Below are 20,884 nucleotides of genomic sequence, written 5' to 3' on the forward strand. Positions count from 1 at the left end.
ACTCTCATTGACATTTGCACTGGAATCATCAGAATATGTAAAGTTATGGAACAAAGCAGGAAACTCTGAATAGAAGAGATGAATGTCTTTGAAGCGCACTGCACCATGGGCCAAATGGGCTTTTCTATTCTGCAAAGCTTGAAGACCAGCAGAAACCAATCTGCAGCGACACTGATCAGAAACGAAAAGGCAAAAGCTGTTTCATTGACAATAATTACAAGAGCGTCTGTCTTCGACCCTTGTAATCTAGTAGTTAGAATTTGCAGCTATCACTGCCGCGGCATTCGTTCTATTCTCGATCAGGGAATGGATGATATGTTATGCAAATGTACCATGCTACCAGTATCTTTGACCGCTTTTCCGAACCTGGCAGGTGATTGGTTTTGTGCAAAATGTTATTCAGGTTAACAAAAATCAAAAAGATGCAGGCTTTGGAAATCTGAACTTAAAACGAGAATTGGTAGAGAAATTCGGTACGCCTGGCAACATCTGTGGAGAGAAATATATCTTTTTTTCAGATGGACAGAACCGTTAGATATATATTTCTACATTATACTTTTGGGAAAATGATCAGTTTTAACTGTCGAAAGAGGATTCTTATCAAAATTTATCTTGAGCTTAAAACCATCGAAATTACAAGTCTAAAAGGACTTCATCGGCTGCCATGCTGCTTCCATTTACCTGAACTGGTGAAAGGCTGCGTTTAAATGGTGACATTTTCCTTTTCCTTTCTGTCAGTTAGCAGTCACGTCGAATGGAGTATTGTTTCTTTCCGTGTTTACCTCAATATGTGTCTCTGTTTTTCTCTATTTGTCTCTGTGTCTCCTCCTGAGCCTCTTTCACATTCTCTAACTCTGTCGGTTTCGTGTCTGTCCATATCCCTCATTTCCTATTTCTGCTCTTTTAAAAGGCTGGCATTCAGAGACAGCTTGGGAGTGGAGCTGCTGAGAGGCTTTCTGGCACCTGGCTGGATTCGGTCGAAGTAGGTTCACATTCTGCGGATAATCCGTTTGTCACTTCAAACTGAGGCAAGGAGACATTTCTAACTCAAAATATTATGACTCTTTCGAAGTTAAACTTATTACATGACAGCTACAGGAGAACAACGATGTGTTGGTAAACAACGAATGAATGGGACCAGCAGAGAATGAGGGTGATCAGCTCGTCTTGTCTGTGCCATTACCACAACATTCCCCGGTAATTCTGCGGTGTATCCTGCCTCACCTATTAATTTCCACCATACTGGGAATGAAGGAAGTGGAATAAGAGGAGGAGAAGCAGAAGTGCTTATGGAACCGCAAGAAGAATTTCCAGGTTAAAATTGCAGTGAGAAAGAACAACATACACTACTGGAAATAAACCAGGAAAAAGAAGCAGGAATGCCAAATCAGAATAGACTGGAATTCGAAAAGAACGTTTAGTTGGTCGATCAGCTACATAACACTTGTGAGAAAGAATGAGCTTTCAATACAATCAGAAGGCACCACTGTGATGGGAGGTGCTTTAACCAGCTTAGTCACGGCGCCACGCAAAAAAAACGAGTTTTCTCGCCATCATGTGCAATTCCTTAACCATTTGATCACAGGAATTCGAAAATGTGTTTTCTGTATCAACGTTGCAAATTTCAATTTCGGAAGCGGAAACAAGTCATCCTTGCTGCACCATACAGAGGAGCGTCACCATGGACCACGTTAAAAGAAGCAATTGTACTCGAAGTAGGAAGGACCCGGGTGTGCACTCTTCTCATCCGAAGTTGGACGCGTTGACCATTACGCCACAGGCCCAAAGAACATTTGCAATGCTGACAGCTTGTCGATGAATAATATAATGGACATTCACAGAATCAGATTTAACAAGGTGAAAATGCAGCCAAAACAATCACCGTCAATACTTCACTTCGAGGATTCAAATTCGTGAAGTAGTGCCTTTTACTGGCAAAGGAAACACATTTGTCCTTAGGTGCCTTCTTCAGTTTCCTCTCCTTCTCTGCTGGGAGTTTTCATCATTTTATTCACAGTCACGACGTGATTCCATGATTCACTCTCATGAAACAGTCATGGTCTCTTCTTGTCAAGACCGAGGACAAACTGATCGAGAGACCACTGGTCATTTCTACCTGGGATGTAAAATTAGACGAGGTGAGCGACTATTTTTATTGAAGCCGCCCCTTGACTGCGAACTAGCGCCTCACAACGAGCCGTTGTTCGCATCAGCCTGTTTTGTATCTTTTTGCAGTGCATTTGCTGAACAATATCAAATTATGATAGCTTTTGTTTTCAATTTGAAACCCAAGGCGATACTATGAACTGTTTGGAAATTTGAGAGAGAACTATTGCTGGAAAAGTAGGTTATGATCTGAAGAACAGGAACGAGAGTGTGTACACGTCAGGTCGCCAGGGGTATTGTCAGCATTATTGGGGGGGTGTCTGCGAAGAAGTCCGAGGTTGTATCGCCCAGACCTGAATGCAATCCCAGACAGGAAAGGAAGACTTATTTCATTTAATCCGAATAAAAACACGTTCCTCGTCAGACACAGTACATACACCCAGATCCAGCCACAATCAGTCCAGTGATTATTGTATTTTAAATTCCAGCTCACCACAATGGCTCTCATTGCTGTCGAACTGGCATGTGTTTCTCCAAAAGCTGCCTATTGTCAGAAGAAATTATGAATGGAGCCGAGAGCGTTCCTGGAGCAAATGGAGCCAGTAAAGTCCCGAGACCTCTGTCACTCTCGTAGTATTTGCCTGTGTATCTCCCTGTTTGCGGGAAAATGAGGATGCGTTCCTCAGGGGATTACAATGCATTGTGACACTGTCAAACTTCATTCCCATTATTGCGTCATTGACGATCACAGGACAACCTCACTGACATTTGTCCTGGAAACATCAAAGCACTTAAGACTTTGGGACAAAGCTGGAAACTGGAACGACAATAGGTGGCTTTCCGATAAGCCGCAATGCACAATGGGCAGAAGGGCCTTATCCCACTCTGTAAAACTTCGAAGACAAGTAGAAAGTAATCTGCATCGAAAATGATCAGAAACTGAAAGGCAAAAGCTGTTTTATTGAGAACAACTATGACAGGTGTAAAGATAGCTTATTGCAGCTGAGAGGTCTTAGTAAGACTTCATCTCGAACATTGTGCAGTGTTGTGCGCAGATGTGGTCTCTTATCACTCTTCAATTTAAAGCTATGTCTCCTCCTCCAAGCCATCTCCATCCGAGGAAATTTACACTTACTGCCTACCCTATCAATTCTCGGATCATCTTGCATATGTGTAATAAGATATCTCTCAACCTTCTTCAGTTCAGTGACAAAGATCCTCAAGTCCCTCAGCCTTTCCTCATCAGACCTTCCCTCCATACCAGGAAAAATGCTGGTAAATTTCTGCTAAGAGCCTTTCCAATGCTTCCACCTCCTTCCTATAAAGCGTGGACCTGAACAATATGAAAAGCGACAAGTGCGACCACACCAGAATATTGTACGTTTGCAGCATGACCACACGACATGAGAAAATCAATCCCACTACCAATAAAGGTGAGCGCACTGTATGCCTCTAACAGCATTATCAATCTGTGCGGCAACTTTATGGGATGTATGTGATGGACATCAAGATCTCTCCACTGATCTACATTGCCAATAATTTACCATTACCCATTACTTTTTATTCCTGTTACTCGTTCCAAAGTAAATCAGTAACCACTGATCCTTGGAAAATTTTACAGTCAGTAAAAATCAGTAACCACTGATACTCTATTAATGTAAACTCACCTTGGAAAGAGCAGACTGACCCAATTATGTCAGTGTAACCCACCCTGGGAAGAACAGATATACCCCACTCTGTCAATGCAACTCGCCCAGAGAAGGGCAGACTGACTCCACTTTGACAATGTAATTCACCCATGGAAGAGCGGTCTGAACGCAGTCTATAAATGTAACTCAACCAGGAAAGTGCTGACTGGCCGCGCTCTGTCACTGTAAGACATACAGGGAATAGCAGACTGTCACCACATATTCAGTGCAACTCATCCAGTGAAGAACAGAGTGACCTAACCCTGTCAGTGTAACTCACCCAGAAAGGAGCAGACTGTCCCCACACTGTCAAAATAACTCATCTGCTGAACAGCAGACCAACACCACTCTGTCAATTAAACTCACACAGGGCGGAGAAAGCTGACCCCACTTTGTCAATAAAATTCACCCTGGGAAGCGCAGACCGACTCAACTTGTTCAATGCTACACATCCAGGGAAGAGCAGACTGACGCCATTCTTTCAATACACCTCACCCAGCGAAGAGCAGACTGACCATATACTGTCAATGCAACTAACTCAGGAAAGAACAGACTGACTCCACTATGTATACGTAACTCGCCCGGGGAAGAGCAGAATGACCCCACTCTGCCTTTGTACTTCATCCAGTGAACAGCCAACTGACCCAAATCAGTCCACGTAACTCTCCAGGGAAAATCAGAGTGACACAACTCGTTCAATGTAACCCACCCAGAGAAGAGCAGACTGACGCCACATTGTCAATGAAACTCACTGAGGGAAGTGCAGACTTGTCTCATTCTGTCAATCCAATTCACTGAGAGAAGAGCAGGCTATCCTCACTCTGTCAATGTAACACACACAAGGAAGAGCAGACTGACTCCATTCTGTCAATGTAATTCACCCAGGGAAGAAGAGACTGACAACACTCTGTCTATTTAATTCATCTAGGAAAGAGCAGACTGACGCCAATCTGTCAAAGAAACGGTCTCAAGGAAGAGCAGACTGACTCCACTGTGTCAATGTAACTCGCCCAGGGAAGAGCAGACTGATCCCACTCTGGTAAGGTAACTCAACCTGAGAAGAGCAGACTGACTCCACTCTGACAACGGAACTCATCCAGAGAATTGGAGACTGGCCCGCTCCGTCAATGCCACTCACCCAGGGAATGGCGTTCTGAACACTGCCTGTCAATGCAATTCAACCAGGAAATTGCAGACTGACAAATACTCCGTCGAAGAGAATATTGACTCTTCCACGAATGAGAATCCTGACACAACTCAGTCAAAGTAAGTCTCCCAGGGAAGAGGTGGGGAGCCCACTCTGCCAATGTATCTCAATGAGGGAAGAGCAGACCGAGCTTATTCCATCAATGTCATGAACTCAGGAAGGAGCAGTCTGACGCCACTCTGTCAATGCAACTGACCCAGTTAAGAGCAGATTGTACCCAGTCTGTTAGTTTAACTCACCTAGGAAAAAGCAGACTTATCCCATTCTGTCAATGTAACTCACTCAGGGAAGAGCAGACTGAACTCACTCTGACAAACCCCAGTCTCTACAAGTACCTCAGCCAGGGAAAAGCAGATTGACCCCACACGCTCAGTGCAAATCACCAAGGGAAGAGCATACTGATGCAACTCTGTCAACTCAACTCATCCAGGGAAGAATAGACTGACCACATGCTGCCTTTGTCCATCAACCAGGGGAAAACAGACTGAACCCACTCTGTCTCTGTCACTTGACCAAGGAAGAGCAGATTGAACCACTCTGTCAATGTAACTCAACCAGGAAAGAACAGACTGACGCGACTCTGTCAATATTACTCATTCAGGAAAGAAAAGACTGATGCTAATCTTTCAATGTAACTCAATCAGGGACTGACCACATACTGTCTACAACGTCATCCAGGGAAGGCAGGTTGACCCACTCGGTCAATGAAACTCACTCGGGAAAGAGCAGACTGATGCCAGTCCACTACGATAACTCACTCAGTATTGAGCAGACGTAAACTACACTGTTAATGTAACTAACCCACGAAAGAGCAGACTGACATCCACCTGTCGATGAAACTCACCCAGGAAAGAGCAAGCTAACCACACACTGTAAGTATAACACATCCATGGAAAAGCAGACTTACCGCACACTGTCAATGTAACTCTGTCAGAGAAGGGCAGTTTGACTCCACTTTTAAAATGTAACTCACCCAGAGAAGAACAGATCGACCCACTCTGTCAATGCAAGTGACCCAGGGAATAGCGGTCTGAACTCAATCTGTCAATGTAACTCAACCAGGAAATTGCAGACAGACCATATTCTGTCATTGTAAGCCATCCAGGGAAAAGCAGACTGACACCACTCTGTCAATTTAACTCACTCAAGGGAGAGCAGACAGACCCCACACTGTCAATGTAACTCCACCCGGACAGAGAAGGATGACCCCACGCTATCAATGAAACTGACCCAAGAAAGAGCAGACTGACGCCACTCTGTCAATGAAACTCACTAAGGGAAGAGCAGACTGATCCGATTCTGCCAATGAAACACTCGCAGGGAAGATTAGCCTGACCTCACACTGTCAATGTAACTCACCCAGAGATGAGCAGGCTGATCCCATTCTGTCTATGTTAATCACCCAGGGAAGAGCAAACTGATCCCACTCTCAATGTAACTCGCCCAGGGAAAGGCAGACTGAACCCACACAATCTTGGTAACGGATACAACGAAGAGAGTACTGATGCATTCTTTCTGGTTATCTCACCCAGGGAAGAGTAGACTGTCACGACTCTGTGAAAGTAACTCGCCAAGGGAAGAGCAGACTGGCTCCAAACTGTTACAGGAACTAACCCATTGAATAATAGACAAACAGCAGGCACTGAATCTAACTCTCACAGAAAAGATCAGACTGACTCCATTCTGTGAATATAAATCATCTAGGTAATAGCAGACGGACCCCGTTCTGCTAAGGTAACTAGCCCAGGTAAGAGCAGACTGAACTCACGGTGTCAATGTTACTCAACCAGGAAATTGCAGAATGGCGCCACTCTGTCAACTTAACTTACCGAGGGAAGAGTAGGCTGACCCCACCCTGTCAGTGTAACTCATCCAGGGTTGAGGAGACTGACTCGACTCTGTTAACATAACTCACAAACGGAAGAGCACACTGACCGCACTCTGTGAATGTAATTCACCCAGAAAAGAGCAGACTGACCCCATTCTGTTAAGGCAACTAGCCCAAGGAAGAGCATACGGACCCCACTCTGTCAGTGTGACTCAACCGGGGAGAACAGACTGACCTCACGCTGTTGAAGTAACTCAAAGAGGAAATTGCAGACTGATGGCACTCTGTCAATCTAAGTCAACCAGGAAAGAGCAGACTGACACCACGCTATCAATGAAACTCACACAGGGAAGAGCTGGCTGACCTCATTCTGTCTATGTCACTCAGCCAAGAAAGAGCAGACTGATCCGATTCTGTCATTGAAACGCGTGAATGAAGACGAGACTGACCTCATTCTGTCAAAATAACTCAGCGAGGGAAAAGCAAACTGATCCCATTCTATCTATGTCATTCACACAGGGAAGAGCAGACTGAACATGCACTGTCAATATAACTTACTGAGCGACGACAGTACTGTACCCACACATTCTGTTGAACTCACCCAGGGAACAGCTGACTGTCTGGGAAAGTAACTCACCGAGGGATGAACAAACTCACCTCTGTCAATGCAACTCGACCAGTAAAGAGCATACTGACACCACGCTATCAAAGAAATTTACCCTGGAAAGAGCAAACTGACACCACTCTGTCAAGGTAACTCACCCAGGGAAGAGCAGGCTGACCCCCACTGTCCAAATAACTCACTCCGTGAAAGGTAGACTAACGCCACTCTGTCAATGTAACTCACTCAGGGAAGAGCAGACTGACCTCCACCCTCTCAGTGTAACTGAGCAGACTGATCCCACATGGTCAATATAAGTCGTTCACTGAAGGACAGTCTGACACTACTCTGTCAATGTAATTCACACAGGGAAGATCAGACTGATCCTATTCTTTCTATGTCATTCGCCCAGTGAAGGGCACACAGACTCCTCTCTGCTAATGCAACTCGCCCAGGGAAGAGCAGACTGAACCCACACTGTCAGCATAAATTATCGAGCGATGAGAAAACTGACCCCGGTCTTTCAGTTTAACTCACGCAGTGAAGAGCAGACTGTCACCACTCTATTAAAGCAACTCGCTCAGGGAAGTGCAAACTGACCTTACTCTATCCATGTAACTGAACCAGGGAAGAGCAACTAACGCTATTCTGTCAATGTATCTCGCTCAGGGAAGGGTAACCTGACACCTCTCTGTCCATGTAAACTACCAGGAACGAACAGACTGAGCAATCTGTCTATAAAATTCCATAACAATCCTCTGAAGTACATCCTATCTAGACCCTCTCCACTTCCCTATCTGTATAACCGTGTATGTTCCATTGCTATTCCAAATAACCGGCAAACGCTTACAACTTGGTAGCAAACCAAGGCGCCGGCGCAAAACCTGGACGAATGTGCAAACTCCACTCAGGCAGTCACCCGAACTTGCAATGGATTCCAAACTTGACAGCAGTCATGATTAGAAAATGTTTGAATAGAAACATCGCAAAAAGAATAGCGTCCCTGTGTGCGGCAATGATTTTGAGTATTAATTACGGCCCTCTTACTGTAACTACATTCCATTTTCATCACTGCAAAACTTCTTCAAAGCAGATCACGCACTTGTTCTTTTTTCAGAATTCATACATCCCGCTTAAATGCACCTTAACCTAATCATATTTCTGACTTTACCAACTACGTCATAACAGGTTGGGAGCTGAAGAATGAGCTTTTTTACGTAATCCACTGATGTTGATAGTTATAATACAAAATATTTGAGTAAGACTTGCTGCACTTGCGGATGGTGTATTCGCGGGATTTTGGCTTTTCATTTCATTTTGTGTTTACTCTTTCAGTTTCGTCCTTTCGACTTCATTGTGAAGTCTTCTGAAGAAGACTTTTTGAAGTCGAAATGGTAACTGTGTGTTCTGTCTAAAGACAGACGTAGCTTTACCTCTGTTTTCTTATAAATTGATCTCCTGATCTTTGCAATGAAATAGGGTGCATTACTCTTATTCAGTTTCAGTTTCAAAATCAAGAGAAACAAGACGGAGAGAATGTCAAAGCACACAAATCACTGATTTGCTAAGAGAATGTTTGTAGCACTGACGGACATGAAGGGCAGATTAAGGTAACGGCTCAAGAACATTTCGTTTGTGTCAGTGGTATGTGACCTTTCTTCGAAATATATCTTTCCATTCTCCCAGTACATTTATCTCACTCCCAGAAAACAGTGATTGTGTTCTGTATTCACTTTGTATCGCCATATCCGTCTTCTGGTCGGTCAGAAACAACTTGAATTTGCGTCTGCATTGATAAGTTTTCGCTGTTTCTTTCGAGGAGCAAACCTGTGCATAATGCAACTCTATTCGTGCTGATGGATAAGAATTTCAAAAGGAATTACGGTTGTGGATCGAGAGCAATAATGAAATAATCCGCTGGCGAATAGATGTCACCCCACGCCTCATTCTTATATCGGGCCTGAAGCGGTCTTTTGACAGAGTCTACCGACAGGAAATGTCGAAGTGACTCGTGCTTTGTTAGTTTTGATTTGACACCAATGGTAGAGCTGTTTTGGTGCGGAAGTGTGTCAACATCTTTGACGCTAGAGCCAATATTTAAGTCGCATTTACTCCGTGGAGTGTCTTCTGAATGAAAGAATGTTTCAAATCGTCTTGTTTTCGAATTCGTTAATCAGTTTGATCCTGTTTATCTCTTCTCATATGTTGCCAGAGCTGTCGATTAATTCTTGTCTTTTAGTTTTGGCGTGGTATCTGACAGTTTACCTGATCCGCTTTGAATGGCAGTTTTTGCTGAACAACGTATGAACTATCCATTCAAGTGACCCCAGGAGATATAGAATTTCTGGACGAGATCAACCACGGTTCCACGAACAATTCTGCATCTAATCCGTTTGGAGCACAGTCAACAATTTCTTGTTAAATCGAATTGAACACTTTTGCTGCATGATTTCATGGACTGAATTTATTTATAATTTGAAAGCAACAAGAAAACATGCTTGTAAATTCTGGAGAACGAACTATAAGTGGAGGCTGCAACTTTTATCAAGAATTAGGAAAATCACCAAATGGAGATAATGAGGACAGAAATGATGGAAAGTCAGAGTCGATTAAAATAAAAGAAGAGCTAGAAACGAAAACCACAGCAGTTCATGCAGCATCAGAACAGCAGGAGAGTCGACGTTTCGAGCAGGACTTTAGCTATAACTGGGAAGGGGGATCGATGCTGACACATAATTACAGGGAAGGGTAGGTCTTGGGGGACAGGTAAGGAGGATGGTGTTTAAATGGGTGCAGGAAGGACGAGCATGAGATTGGGCACTAGCGGCTGTGGAACATATTGGTGGGAAGAAAGATGGACAAGTTAGGTCACTTCCAGGGGATAGGGCAGAGAGGGAGGGCTGGATCTGCGATGAGGTGCGTGGTGTGGAGATTTCGAACCTGGTGATTTCTATGTCGATGCTTTAAGTTTGTAAGTTTCTGAGTCGGAAGGTGAAGTGTTCTTCCGCCAGTTTAAGTGTGGCCTTAATTTGACAGAGGACGTGTTCCAGATTAGATCCGTCGTTGGGGGAGTGGGAGGCGCATTTTAAATGGCTGGCAACCGGAAGTTTGACTTGATTTGGGGGTGCGTACCACGGATGCTTCTGAAACAGTCCCCGAGTTGCTCTTGGTCTTTCAGGGTGCAAGAGCTGCTGCCATACCTCACCTCGCAGTGTCCTCTCCTGACCGAGGGCGACCGAATGTCAGTTTTCTTAGGCACAGGGGAAACAGGAAACCCAGTGTTTACGAGTACTGTTACAGTCTACAAACAATGCTACTGCCCAGGAACGGCCGAAAACCAGTGGTTCGTACTCGGCTAAAAGCAAACCAAAGCTGGTCAGCTCTCCCATCCATTATACTCTGTAATGTCAGCTCCGTGGACAACAATTGGATTGCATTCCACTGCGGCAGACTTCTCAGCGTGAGTGCAGGGACTGCTGCCTCTTTGTTTTCATGGATACATAGCTTAGTGACAGAGTTCCAGACACTTACATACAGCTAGATTGTCGTGCATTTTTTCCCGCTGACAGTAATGCAGTTCAGCACAGGAAGGCTCGAGGTGAGAGTCTATGTGTCCACATCAACATGAAAAGTTGCAAAGATTCTGTGCTAGACTCCAGTTACTGCGTATCACTGATGCAGTTGGTGATTTTTGGATGCAGACCATTTTATTTGCCATGGGAATTCAGTGCTGTCCTTATAGTCGGGGTGTACCTCTATATTCCTTGCAGTGCTAAAGGCTCAAGACGAATTATGTGAACTGTATAAGGGTATTAGCGGACTATGTAGTGCACAGCCTGTTGGAATGTTTGCTTTTGCTGGAGATTTTAACCATGTGAATCTCAAGTCTGTCTTCCCTAAATTCTTTCAGCATATGGACTTTAATTTGAGAGGGTAGAGCACGCTGTATCTTGTTTGTGCAAACACCTTCAATGCAAACAGGGCAGAGCCTGCCTGCACTTTGGCTCCTCAGGCGACATCACTGCTATGCTAATTCTAACATACAAACCGCTGGTCAGAAGTGTCAACCCGATTCTGAAGCAGGTGAAATCCTGGCCAGGCGGAGCCATTCTGCTCCTCAAGAATGCTTTGAGCACACTGACTGATACGTATTGAATGAGGTAGTACCGATGATGACTCCATCAACTTAGAGGAGTACACGATATCAGTGATTTGCTGCATTAATAAGTGCATTGAAGACGTCACTATGTCTAAGACAGTCACCTCTGTCCACAACCAGAAGCCGTGGATGACGACAAAGGTGCGTGCACTGCTGAGGACCCGTGATTCCACCTTGAGAGCACGTGACAACATGGCATTGACAACAGCAAGAACCAATCTTTACCGGGCCATCAAAGAGGCAAAGCGTGCACACGTGCAGAGAATATACAACCTCTTTCAGGACAGTGAGATTCAGAGCATGTTCAAGAGTATTAAAGCCATCACCAAACACAGCATAGCATCGCCTTCTGGTTAGTGATGCTTCCCTCCCGGATGCGTTGAACAAATCTATGCATGATTTGGACCATGAAATGATGTTGCAGCAAGGAAGACCATTCCAATAACCTGGTGCTGTCTCTTACCACGCCTGACATGAGGAAAACTCAATGTAGAGTTAACCCACGAAAGGCTGCTGGACTACATAACATCACTGGCAGAATGCTGAGAGGATGTTCTGACGTGCAGATGGATATTTTCACGGACAACTTTAAGATCTCCGTGAGTTGTGCCATAGTTCCAACGTGCTTCAGGTCACTATTACCATCCCTGTGCCGAAGACGTCTTCAGTGTCCTGCATTAATGACTGCTGCCCCGTTGTGTTAACACTCATCATCAAGAATTGTTTCGAGAGGCTCTTGATGAGATGGATCAAGGCCCTGCTGCACTCCCCTCCTCCCTTACTGGAAACTCTGCAGTTTGTGTATCGTCCCAATCGCTGAACAAATGACACCATCTCTGCAACCCTCCAACTGGCCCTCATCCACCTGGCAAGAAGGACGCCTACGTCAGATTGCTGTTCATGGAAATCAGCTCCACATTTAACACTGTTATTCCTCAGCAACCGATTGGAAAGACGTGTCTGCTGGGCTTGAATATCTCCCTCTTTGACTGGATCCTGGACTTACTGACTGGGAGATCAGTGTCAGTCCGGATTGGGAACAGCATCTCCAACAGGATCACACTTAACACGGGACCTCCCAGGGCTGTTGCTTGGTACACGACTGTTCATCCTGCTTTCACGTGGCTGTGCAACGATGTCCAGCTCATATTACAAAACTAATTCGCTGTTAACATGACGGTAGTGGATTTCATCAGCAGAACGGATGAGTCAGAATACAGAGAGGTGGTGCAGCAGTGAAAGTACTGCTGCTGAGACAACATCCTGTCTCTAAACGTGTATAAAACGAAAGATGTGGCTGTTGACTTAAAGACGGCAGAGAAACATCACACTTTGCTTAACATCAATGGCTCCCCCATGGAGATGGAGAAGAGCAACAAGTCTCCTTGCGTCTATCTGGTGGGTAGTCTCACCTTGTCCCACAACACCAGCTATATATCCAAGAAAGCACAACAGCGTATCCATTTCCTGAGTATGTTGAGGAAAGCCGATCTCCCACATGCTGTCCTCACCACGTTCTAGCGAGAGTCAATTGAGAATATCCTGTGCAGTTGCATCAATGCCTGGTTTCGGAATTCCACCAGCTCGGATCGTAAGAACCGACAAGAGATAGTAATGATAGCTGAGATGATCATCGGTATCTTTTTCCCTCCATCAAAGAAATTTGCATCTCAAACTGCATCCGCAAGGCAAACAGCATTTTGGACGACCCTACACATCTTTGATTCAAATTCTTTGTACTCCTGCAATCTATCAGAAAATACAAGAAAATTCAGCCTCTTACGCCCAGACTGTTCAATTGCTTCGTCCCCCAAGTCTTCAAGCTTCTCAACACTGTATGATCACACTCTCTTCCATTTTCAATTTCTGGACGACTTTTTTGAATGGCAGATCAAACAATATTTTGTTAATGATCATTCATTGTTAAATTGTGAATTGTCCACCATTTCCTCTGTTGTCTTTTGTTGTCAGGAATTACTGCACAGTGTTACAGGTATCGCACTTTTTGTGCATTTTATGCTGCCCTGTGTGTCATTGTACTGTCGTGTAGTCTGTGTATTCAAATGGTACACTGGTCCTGGAGCAACACTGTCGCGTTTTTGTTGTCCCAGTTGTATATGGTAGAAATGACAAATAAAGCTACTCTACGCTCTCTCTACATTACTCTACTCTCCTTTATCTACGTCTCAGGCCTCAAAAATTGTTGCAATTCACGAGAGATTTACGTGGATTTATCGCATCCATTGCTCCTGGTATGTTCTTGTCTACATCAGAGAGACCTAGCGCCAAATTGCAGACCGTTTCAGGGAATATCTTTGGTCTCCCTAGCTTTTCCAGTCTATACGTAATGGCAAGGTTCTGGGAAGTGTTGCTGAACAAAGTGAATTTGGAGTGCAGGTTCACAATTCATTAAAAGTAGAGTCGCACGTCGGTACGACCGTGAAGAAGCTCCTTGGTATACCTTTCATCATTGGTCAAATCATTGAGTAAAGAAGAGGGGAGATTATTTTGCGAGTATTTAGGGCAATGCTAGACCACGTTTGGAATATTGTGTGCAATTCTGGTCTCACTCTTCTCAGAAGGATGTTGTGAAACTTGCACAGGTTCCCATAAGATTGGCAAGGGTGTTCCCAGGGTTTGAGGATTTGAGCTATGGGGAGAGATTGAATACGCTGAGGTTGTTTTCCATGGAGTATCGAAGGCTGAGGAGTACCTTTATAAAGGTTGATAAAATCATAATTGGCAGAGATAGGATAAATAGACCAGGTCTTTTCTCTCGGATGGTGGAGTCCAGAACGAGATGGCATAAGTTAATGGTTAGACTTGAAAGCTGTACAAGGAACCTAAAGGATAACATGTACACGCAGAGGGGGCATGTGCATGATATGTGCTGCCAGTGGAAGTGGTGGAGTCTGTGAGCCATCTGGATGATTCTATGAATAAGAAGGGTTTAGCGGGATATTAGCTGAGTGCTGGCAAATGGGAATAGATTATGTTATGATATCTCGTCTGCAGGACGATGTGACTGAGGGGTCTGTTTCCTTGCTCTGCATCTGTATGACTCTGTGACTCCATTAGTCTGGAATCATCACAAATTGTGGGTCTGACCTATTATCTCAGCTTGTCTTTCAACAGATCCGAGAAAATGAGGTCTGCAGTTACATGTTTTGTATTGCATCATACTTTGCTTCATTCGCGCCCGAGCATCTAAATTTCACAATATCTCATCAAGTGTGTTGACCCTTATTGACGTTGGTGGCTTTCTTCAGTCTCGACACATAGTTTATTCTTTTAACTGACTGGGTCGAAAATCGACTTTTAATTGAAAGTCTCGCTCAAGCTTCATGATATGCAAAAGACCACTAAGAGATTAGAGGCTTTTAACGAGTATAACGCTGCGAGCAGGATTCAAACCTGCGTGAGGAACCCCGTTGGATTTCAAATCCAACGCCTTAACCACTCGGCCATCACAGATGCACGAAGCCTTTTTGTTTCCATCGTAAAACACCTGAAACCATGAAATACATCAGATGTTGAAAGAACAATTTATGAAGACACAAAGATTTCGCCAAAACCTTTGCAGTGACCCAGGTGAATGTTACATATGTAGGTTGACCAGCTTTCACCGCAGCCTGGATTCTGACACAGATGAACTTGTGAGAATGATTCTTCGTGGAGTTATAGAGTCACGGTATTTACACCACAAAGGAGTCATTTGCCTCCTTGCATATGAGCGATTTGGACTCAATTGTCCAGCACCTGGTTCCGAAGTGGATATGCTCATAAGTTTTAATATTCAACGCAATTTGGTACCAGAAATATTCATACTAAATACCTGAACACTGGCTCACATTCGAAAAAAAATATCCGAATTAGAACGAATTCGGAAACGATTGATAGTAATGGTTCCAGGAATGAAACTCTTAAGTTCTGACATCAGGTACAGAACTTGTGAGCACAAGAGAGGAAGATTGACCAAAGTTTTGGAACTGGAAACCGTTTTGACTGAAGCATTTGCATTCTTTTTGGACGGAAACTGACCCTCTGCTCCAATATGACCATGCTGGACAGATATCCTAAATTAATCTGGTCCCATTTTCCAACATTTGGCCCACATCCCTCTAAACGCTTGTTACTCATATTCCCATCCAGATGCCATTAAAATTTGTAGTTGTACCAGTCTCCAAAACGTTCTCTGGCAACACATTCTAGTCACGCCTGAAAACGTTGCCCATTTGGTCCTTTTTAAATCTTTAACCTCTCATTTTAAACATAATCTTTCTAATTTTGCACTCCCTCACCAGCGGGAAAGCACCGTGTCTAGTCACCCCATCAATGTCCCTCATGATTTAATACAGAAAAACGAATTGACTTTATCATACTTGTCAGATGGGAAAGGTCTGTAGATTTTTCTTCCAAGGTAACAATTTAAAAACTGATTGTTGTAGAAATTCTGACGCACAGAATTGTAGAAATGCATCTTGGCGTCGTTTTAATAAGTCATTGAAGTATAGCAGCAGTTCCAGAAATCAGTTGTGAAAGCTGTAGAATGGCAAACTTTCCAGTTGAAGGACTTTAGGGCACGAGATAGAAGTCTTATTTCCAATGTACGATAGCTCGGTTAGACAGCACTTGGAGTACAGTATGAGGAATTATAATCCACAATTTAGGAAAGTTACTATTGCCGTATGAGAAATACCACGAACTGGCCTTGACAGCATAGATTAAGAAATAAGATGGATGAGCTAGAGGCTCTTTTGGAAATTGGCAAATACGATATTGTGGGGATAACTGAGACGTAGCTTCAAGTGGACAGGGCCTGGAAATGAATATTCAAGGCTACACGTGCTATCGTAAGGACAGACTGACTGGCAGAGGGGGTGAGGTGGCCATATTGGTAAGGGATAATATTCAGTCCCTTGCGCGAGGGGACCTAGAATCAGGGATGTAGAGTCAGTGTGGATAGAGATGAGAAATTCTAAGGGTAAAAAGACACTCTTGGGAGTTATCTACAGGCCCCCAAACAGTAGATTGGATGTCGGATGGAAGTTGAATCAGGAGCTGTTGTTGACATGTCGCAAAGATGTTACTACATGTGTTATGGAGGATATCAAAATGCAAGTAGACTGGGAGAATCAGCATAGTATTGGACGTCAAGAAAGAGACTTTGTGGAGTTCCTCCGAGATGGATTCTTAGAAAAGTTGGTGCTGGAGCCTCCCAGGGAGAAGGCAAATCTGAATCTGGTGCAACGAACCAGAATTGATCAGCGAGATTGAAGTGAAGGAGCCATTGGGAAGTAGTGACCATAATACAATAAGCTTCAATCTGCAATTTGAGAGGGAGAGGGTGCAATCGGAAGTGGCAATATTTCTGTTGAATAAAGGGAACTATGGAGCTGCCTGGTGAAAGCCAAATGAAATTCAATTCCATTGCCTTAACCACTCATCCACGACGTCAGGACGACACTGGCCACTTCACTTTCCAGGTCTCTCACTTTGTGGAGGTGAGGAAGAGTAAATCATATTTGGGTGTGTTTGAATGCAATCATTTCACAGTTTACAAATGCGTAAAATGTCGGTGCATGGTGAGTCTGGGTGCATCATCCTGACAGGTGGAGTGGGCATTCAGTTAACATACAAAACAGTATTTGCAGGAGAAACCCAACAGGTCTGGCAGCATGTGTAGAGAGACAATCAGTGGGAATGTTTCAGAAATTTATTAGCACTGTGTTTTCTCCCACAGGTACTCCCAAATCGGCTACTTTCTACAGCTTTTTCTCTTTGGTTTCAGATTCCCAACAGTCACAGTTCTTGACATTAATCGTGAAAGCAATGCGAAATGTCTTTGTGGTTCGTCACACGATAGTGTTTCCATTTGGAGAATATCTTTCTGACCTCATTAGAAAACAAAACTGTGCAAGAAAGCAAACAGATGCAGCAAGTGCATGTATCACTGTCGCCCTGGGGGCTCTTTCATTCAGCAGCCTAATGCACTGACACTTGCGATCCAGCACCTCGCACTATCCTCGAAAGAAGGCTGTTGCTGAATCTCAACTTCAGTCTGCCATTCCCAGAATGACAACTCTCCTCCGTACAACTCCGTTGTACTTTTCCAAACTAAAGCCTGCGACATTCATTATGGAGGCAAGGGAAGAATCTGATCCCACCCACTGTAGACATGCCCATGTCACTGGGAACCAATTCTCCTACAACCAGGACAGTCTGGGTTCGAGCTTCTCAGTGTTTGTCTTGTCCCAAGCTTTTTCATTGTCCTGGAGTACGGATGAGGTTGGAAATCCTTCGGTACAAGAACAAAAAATCTTTCAATGTCTAAGATCCGCTCGTGTCCTGAGAACAACAGATAAATGTCCCGTCCTCTGAAAGAAGGGGAAGCTGTTTTGACTGTTTCTGTTCAGTCCGACAGTTCACCCTTGCTCATTTCCCTCCGATTCCTCTTCCCAATGAGTTTCTGACGATTCACAAAACTGGAGATTGGTTTCTATATTTTGCCTCCTTAACATTTGTCAGCTGTCACATAACAATATTTTCCCAAAATCTCTTCACAATCCTGTGTCTCGCACCATGTCTGGGGATGAGAATTCCCTTTATGAGGAGAGAGTCCAGAGACTGGTAACTTTCACTTTGGAGCGAAGAAGGTTAACCGGAGATTCTCTGCGATTGTTTATCATGATGTGGGAGGGAACGGTGGGGATGGGCACTTTGACGAGCAGGAGGAAAACTTGTCACTGACCAGGGTCAGTAAACAGAGGACTGGGATTAAAGGAATGTAATGTAAAGTAGCAATTTGCACAGTAAATTCAAAGAATACTGCAGAAACTCGACGAGACCAGCAGAATCTGTGGAAAGAGAAACAGAGCCAAAGTTTTAATAGTGGTACATTTCTGATTAAGAACTTGAGTTCATGAAGTGTAATTGAATAATCGGCCGGGATTTTTGAGAGGGGTTTTTTCAAGTTGGAGCGCGAATTCTTCCCACAGAAAGTCATTGAAAAACGTATTCGACAAGATTCACACTTGCGTGGAGAAACCCCATTGAATTTCTTACCCATCACGGTAACCACAAGGATACAACGATATCTTTGCCGTCGGCGATTAACACATCTTATGGAATGGAGGTTGACAACATGAAAAAGTATTTTGCTTGTCCTGTCCGCAGCATGACCCCAGTATTCGCTGACCCCTCTCTTGGTTCAGAAAGCAGTAGGATGCTGGGAGACCAAGTTGAATTACACGCATTGATGAGAGATAATTGTGGCACAGCTGCCTCACAGCACCAAGGTCCCAGGTTTACTTCCAACATCGGGCGACTGTCTGTGTGCAGTTTACACATCCTTCCCCTGTCTGCGTGGGTTTCCTCCAACAGTCCAAAGATGTGCAGGTCACCTGAGTTGGCCATGGTAAATTCCCCATAATATTAGGTGCATTAGTCAAAAGGAAATGGGTCTGGCTGGGCTACTCTTCAGATAGTTGGTGTGGACTGGTTGGCCCGAAGGGATCCTATCAAACCAAGTGGATGGGGAGTATCCATTTTCATGCGCCGGGAGATTAGTAAACATAACATTGGATCGAGAAAGAAAAAACTGTCCTTGTATTTGCCTGGCGCTTTCACCGCCAATTGAATTGCAGTGCTCTTGAAGTAGATTCACTATTGGCAAATCCAATGTGCAAATCATGTCTATTTGTTTAATCAGAGGTAAAATATGAAAATGTTTCAAATACTCACAGCTGGCTCTGCTGAGTGCAGACCGAACTTTAGGTATTTATTCTGCTCTGACATAGATCTGGGAAGATGCGGGAACAGAGGTGTCAAACATATAAGACTCAGATGAGGAAGATATTTTGTCTTTCAGAGCGGGAAAATTAGTGACTGACTCTGAGAACAGTCCAAAATCTCCTCAAATCCCCTGGACCAGCCAGCTTTTGGATACATGGAGGGCTGATTTTGGTGCCACGTTGTGTGTCTGAAATGGTCAGCGCATTTGGCTAATATGTTGGTGGCTCGAGCCCACCCAAGCACAGCGCCTCAATTATTTCAGATCAATCATTGAGACCGATCAGGTACCGACATTGTAATCACCAGAAATTCACCCCGAATCCGCATGGAGTGAGACGGGAACACGGAGCAGAATGAGACCCCACTCCCTGCAAACCTCCGCTACCAGCAGAAAGCGGCCACTGCAGCTCAATCAGCGACTTCCTGCTCAGCCCTGGGACTCAGCTCAGGTAAACCACTTCCTCAGCAAGAGCTCTTCCCGTGTACAAGGGGCAAAATATCCACTTTAATTTGGAAACAGCTTCAGAAGATTGGGAGTTTGTTCCCATTTATGGAAAAGTTTTAAATCAAATCTTTTGCCTCGGAACTGAGAAGTGGTAAAAGTTGTCGGTAGGAAAAACAAAAAAAAGTTGATTGTGAGGACTGTGTCTCCTCAGGCAGACGGGGTTTCCTACAATCGAACCAGAAATTATTGTGTTTCCTTAGGTAATTTTCCGAATGATTTGCCGTCTGCCAGAGCGACTGGGAATCACATCGGCGACCTCAACATGAGGTAAAAAAATATTAAAGTATTAATATTGAACATTAAATCCCGCTACAAGTGCTAAATAAACTGTAATGTTCCGAAGGAATAACAATTGGATATGAAAGTTGTGAATGATGTTATTTTTGATTGGGTGGAATGAATGAATCCTTGCAAATTGCAGTGCGACGTGAATTATGCTCAGAATCAAATGCCAATTAAGCCAATGGGCACCTGGGTTGGCTAGCTCAGTCAGTAAAGCAGAAGACGCTTGGTCTCAGGATCGTGGGGTCACGCCCAACGATGTGGCCTTTCCTCATAAATATAATCCTGGCTCTCCATTCCTCTTGCAGTATGATAACACAGTGTTGCTTCTGTTGACACGTCGGTTCCCCTGTTTTTGATCACACGCCACTTTCTGAGTGACAGCTGTCTCCACTTTACTTCAAGTGCCAGAGACAAGTCCATCAGCGACCCTTTCAAAACGTGATGTACCACTCCAGCTGTGCATCATCCAAAGTGGTCAGAAACATTGAATGGGAATGGCCACTTGTCGGAGGTACTGACAATGACGGCTCCATCTCAGTTGGTTCTGCACCAAAATTAACTCATTCAGAATGTTTTGATGGAAAGCGAATGGAACTCTCCCAGAATGTTACCCGATTCACAAGGAAAATGATCACGTGGTGTGTTCATGTGGGTTTACGTAATGAACAGTTTATTGTCAGCAACTGGAGTGGTGGTGGGGCAGGATTGTGA

At 44.2% G+C, this 20,884-nt stretch overlaps 1 non-coding gene across 1 annotated transcript; it reads right to left on the bottom strand.

Annotated features, from left to right (window-relative positions):
* Positions 1–14,982: 14,982 nt before the first annotated feature.
* Positions 14,983–15,063, bottom strand: trnas-uga (transfer RNA serine (anticodon UGA)). Its single transcript has one exon. It is a non-coding gene; the product is annotated as a tRNA-Ser (tRNA).
* Positions 15,064–20,884: the final 5,821 nt, after the last annotated feature.

The sequence above is a fragment of the Chiloscyllium plagiosum genome, unplaced genomic scaffold, assembly GCF_037043375.1.
Source record: "Chiloscyllium plagiosum isolate Xiang-an unplaced genomic scaffold, Cpla_swu_hap1 HiC_scaffold_37, whole genome shotgun sequence".
Classification (NCBI taxonomy): Eukaryota; Metazoa; Chordata; class Chondrichthyes; order Orectolobiformes; family Hemiscylliidae; genus Chiloscyllium; species Chiloscyllium plagiosum.